Source organism: Suncus etruscus, chromosome 1, assembly GCF_024139225.1.
Source record: "Suncus etruscus isolate mSunEtr1 chromosome 1, mSunEtr1.pri.cur, whole genome shotgun sequence".
NCBI lineage: Eukaryota > Metazoa > Chordata > Mammalia > Eulipotyphla > Soricidae > Suncus > Suncus etruscus.
In genome coordinates, this window is record NC_064848.1 from 169,680,291 (window position 1) to 169,685,434 (window position 5,144).

Sequence of the window (5,144 nt, forward strand, 5' to 3'; positions counted from 1 at the left end):
ACACCCATCACCAGTGCAACATTCCCATCACCAATGTCCCGTCTCCCTCCTCCCCACCCGACCCCCGCCTGTACTCTAGACAGGCTCTCCATTTTCCTCATACATTCTCGTTATTAAGACAGTTCAAAATGTAGTTATTTCTCTAACTAAACTCATCACTCTTTGTGGTGAGCTTCCTGAGGTGAGCTGGAACTTCCAGCTCTTTTCTCTTTTGTGTCTGAAAATTATTATTACAAGGGTGTCTTTCATTTTTCTCAAAACCCATAGATGAGTGAGACCATTCTGAGTTTTTCTCTCTCTCTCTGACTTATTTCATTCACTCAGCATAATAGATTCCATGTACATCTATGTATAGGAAAATTTCATGACTTCATCTCTCCTGACAGCTGCATAATATTCCATTGTGTATATGTACCACAGTTTCTTTAGCCATTCGTCTGTTGAGGGGCATCATGGTTGTTTCCAGAGTCTTGCTATGGTAAATAGTGCTGAAATGAATATAGGTGTAAGGAAGGGGTTTTTGTATTGTATTTTTTGTGTTCCTAGGGTATATTCCTAGGAGTGGTATAGCTGGATCGTATGGGAGCTCGATTTCCAGTTTTTGGAGGAATCTCCATATCGCTTTCCATATAGGTTGAACTATACGGCATTCCCACCAGCAGTGGATAAGAGTTCCTTTCTCTCCACATCCCCGCCAACACTGTTTATTCTCATTTTTGTGATGTGTGCCATTCTCTGGGGTGTGAGGTGGTATCTCATCGTTGTTTTGATTTGCATCTCCCTGATGATTAGTGATGTGGAGCATTTTTTTTTAAATATGGAACGCTTCACGAATTTGCGTGTCATCCTTGCGCAGGGGCCATGCTAATCTTCTCTGTATCATTCCAATTTTATTATATGTGCTGCCGAAGCGAGCACATGCGGAGCATTTTTTCATGTGTCTTTTGGCCATGTGTATTTCTTCTGTGTCAAAGTGTCTGTTCATTTCTTCTCCCCATTTTTTGATGGGGTTAGATGTTTTTTTCTTGTATAGTTCTGTCAGTGCCTTGTATATTTTGGAGATTAGCCCCTTATCTGATGGGTATTGGGTGAATAGTTTCTCCCACTCTGGGTGGCTCTTGTATCCTGGGCACTATTTTCTTTGAGGTGCAGAAGCTTCTCAGCTTAATATATTCCCATCTGTTAATCTCTGCTTTCACTTGCTTGGAGAGTGCAGTTTCCTCCTTGAAGATGCCTGTAATGTCCTGGAGTGTTTTGCCTATGTGCTGTTCTATATATCTTATGGTTTTGGGGCTGATATCGAGGTCTTTAATCCATTTGGATTTTACCTTCGTACATGATGTTAGCTGGGGGTCTAAGTTCAATTTTTTGCAAGTGGCTATCCAATTGTGCCAACTCCAGTTGTTGAAGAGGCTTTCCCTGCTCCATTTAGGATTTCTTGCTCCTTTATAAAAAATTAGGTGATTGTATGTCTGGGGAACATTTTCTGAGTATTCAAGTCTATTCCACTGATCTGAGGACCTGTCCTTATTCCATTGCCATGCTGTTTTGATAACTATTGCTTTGTAGTACAGTTTAAAGTTGGGAAAGTAATTCCTCCCATATTCTTTTTCCCAATGATTGCTTTAGCTATTCGAGGTGTTTATTGTTCCAAATGAATTTCAAAAGTGTTGATCCACTTCTTTGAAGAATGTCATGGGTATCTTTAGAGGGATGGCATTAAATCTGTATAATGCCTTGGGGAGTATTGCCATTTTGATGATGTTTATCCTGCCAATCCATGAGCAGGGTATGCGTTTCCATTTCCGTGTGTCCTCTCTTATTTCTTGGAGCAGAGTTTTATAGTTTTCTTGTATAGGTCCTACACATATTTAGTCAAGTTGATTCCAAGATATTTGAGTTTGTGTGGCACTATTGTGAATGGGGTTGTGTTCTTAATGTCCATTTCTTCCTTATTGCTATTGGTGTATAGAAAGGCCATTGATTTTTGTGTGTTAATTTTGTAGACTGCCACCTTGCTATATGAGTCTATTGTTTCTAGAAGCTTTTTGATAGAGTCTTTAGGGTTTTCTAAGTAGAGTATCATGTCATCTGCAAACAGTGAGAGCTTGACTTCTTCCTTTTCTATCTGGATTCCCTTGATATCCTTTTCTTGTTTAATCGCTATAGCAAGTACTTCCAGTGCTATGTTGAATAGGAGTGGTGAGAGAGGACAGCCTTGTCTTGTGCCAGAATTTAGAGGGAAGGCTTTTAGTTTTTCTCCATTGAGGATAATATTTGCCACTGGCTTGTGGTAGATGGCCTTCACTATATTGAGAAAGGTTCCCTCCATTCCCATCTTGCTGAGAGTTTTGATCAAGAATGGGTGTTGGACCTTATCACTGGTTTCTCTGCATCTATTGATATGATCATGTGGTTTTTATTTTTCTTGTTATTGATGTTGTGTATTATGTTGATAGATTTACGGATGTTAAACCAGCCTTGCATTCCTGGGATGAAACCTACTTGATCGTAGTGGATGATCTTCTTAACGAGGCATTGAATCCTATTTGCCAGGATGTTGTTGAGGATCTTTGCATCTGCATTCATCAGTGATATTGGTCTGTAATTTTCTTTTTTTGTAGCATCTCTGTCTGGTTTAGGTATCAAGGTGATGTTGGCTTCATAAAAGCTATTTGGAAGTGTTTCTGTTTGTTCAATTTCATGAAAGAGTCTTGCCAAGATTGGCAGTAGTTCCTCTTGGAAAGTTTGATAGAATTCATTAGTGAATCCATCTGGACCTGGGCTTTTGTTTTTCGGCAGACATTTGATTACTGTTTTAATTTCATCAATGGTGATGGGGGTGTTTAGATATGCTACATCCTCTTCCTCAACCGTGGAAGATTATAAGAGTCCAAGAATTTATCCATTTCTTCCAGGTTCTCATTTTTAGTGGCGTAGAGTTTTTCAAAGTAGTTTCTGATTACCCTTTGAATCTCTGTCATATCAGTAGTGATCTCTACTTTTTCATTCCTGATACGAGTTATCAAGTTTCTCTCTCTCTCTCTTTCTTTGTTAGGTTTGCCAGTGGTCTATCAATCTTGTTTATTTTTTCAAAGAACCAACTTCTGCTTTCGTTGATCTTTCGGATTGTTTTTTGAGTTTTCACTTCGTGGATTTCTGCTCCAGCTTTGGTATTTTCTTCTGTCTACCTATTCTTGGGTCCTTTTGTTGAGCATTTTCTAGTTCTATTAGCTGTGTCATTAAGCTACTCAAGTAAGCTCCTTCTTCCTTCCTGATATGTGCTTGCAAAGGTATAAATTTTCCTCTCAGTACTGCTTTTGCTGTGTCGCATAAGTTCTGATGGTTTGTGGCTTTATTGTTATTTGTTTCCAGGAACCTTTTGATTTCCTCCTTGATTTCATCTCGGACCCACTGGTCATTGAGTATGAGGCTGTTTAACTTCCAGGTGTTAAAGTGTTTCTTCTGAGTCCCTTTGGAGTTCACAAATAATTTCAGAGCCTTGTGGTCAGCGAAGGTAGTCTGTAGAATTTCTATCCTCTTGATCTTATGGAGGTATGTTTTATGTGCCAGCATGTAGTCTATCCTGGAGAATGTCCCATGTACATTGGAGAAGAATGTGTATCCAGGTTTCTGGGGATGGAGTGTCCATATATATCCACTAGGCCTCTTTCTTCCATTTCTCTCCTCAGGTCTAGTATATTCTTGTTGGGTTTCAGTCTGGTTGACCTATCCAGTGTTGACAAAGCCGTGTTAAGGTCCCCCACAATTATTGTGTTGTTATTGATATTATTTTTCAGATTTGTCAACAGTTGTATTAAATATTTTGCTGGCCCCTCATTCGGTGCATATATGTTTAGGAGAGTGAATTCTTCCTGCTCTACGTACCCCTTGATTAATATAAAATGTCCATCTTTGTTCCTTACAACCTTCCTGAGTATAAAGTTTGCATTATCTGATATTAATATGGCCACTCCAGCTTTTTTATGGGTGTTGTTTGCTTGGATAATTTTTCTCCAGCCTTTTATTTTGAGGCTATGTTTGTTCTGACTATTCAGGTGCGTTTCTTGTAGGCAGCAGAAGGTTGGATTGAGTGTTTTGATCCATTTAGCCACTCTGTGTCTCTTGACTGGTGTATTTAGTCCATTGACGTTGAGAGAAAGAATTGTCCTGGGATTTAACGCCATCTTTATTTTGAAATTTGGTGTGTCTTTTGGGTAGTCTTGTCTTAGATTAGGTCTTTCAGTTCTTCTCTTAAGACTGGTTTTGTGTCTGTGAAGTTTCTGAGCTGTTTTTTGTCTGTGAAGCCATGTATTCTTCCGTCAAACCGGAAAGTGAGTTTTGCTGGGTATAGTATTCTGGGTGAAGTTTTCACTTCATTCAGTTTTGTCACAATATCCCACCACTGCTTTCTGGCATTGAGTGTTTCTGGTGACAGGTCTGCGGTAAATCTCAGGGAAGCTTGCTTGAACGTGATTTCCCCTTTTGATCTTGCTGTTTTTAGAATTCTGTCTTTATCTGTGGGATTTGTTATTGTGACTAGGATGTGTCTTGGGTGGTTTTCTGGGTCTCTTTTGGTTGGTACTCTTCGGGCATGCAGGATTTGATCACATATATTCTTTTGCTCTGGAAGTTTCACTTTAATGATGTTCTTGACCATTGATTCTTCCTGGAAATTTTCTTCCTGGGTCTCTGGGACTCCAATGATTCTTAAGTTGTTTCTGTTGATCTTATCATAGACTTCTATTTTCATCTGTTCCCATTCTTTGACTAATTTTTCCATTGTCTTCTCATTTGCTTTAAGTGTTTTGTCCAATTTCTCCTGTTGTATGGAATTGTTATGTATCTCATCTTCCACAGTACTAAGTCTATTCTCAGCTTCTGATACCCTGTCCCAGAGCTTATCCATTTTGTCATTCACTTCGTTTACTGACTTTTTCAGTCCTGTTAGTTGACAAGTTATTTCAGTTTGGAGTTTTGTGATTTCTGTCTTCATATTTTCTTGGTTCTTATTAGTGTTCTGTTCAACTCTATCCATGGTTTCTTTGAGTTCTTTGAACATCTTCCATATTGCTAGTCTAAAGTCCTTATCTGAGAGGTTGATTAGTTGGTTGGTCATTATGTGGTCATCAGAATTGTCAACA

The 5,144-nt window shown here is 39.0% G+C and overlaps 1 non-coding gene across 1 annotated transcript; it reads right to left on the bottom strand.

Annotated features, from left to right (window-relative positions):
- Positions 1 to 811: 811 nt before the first annotated feature.
- On the bottom strand, positions 812 to 918 carry LOC125996467 (U6 spliceosomal RNA). The gene has a single exon (XR_007491273.1). It is a non-coding gene; the product is annotated as a U6 spliceosomal RNA (small nuclear RNA).
- Between the last annotated feature and the right edge of the window lie 4,226 nt (positions 919 to 5,144).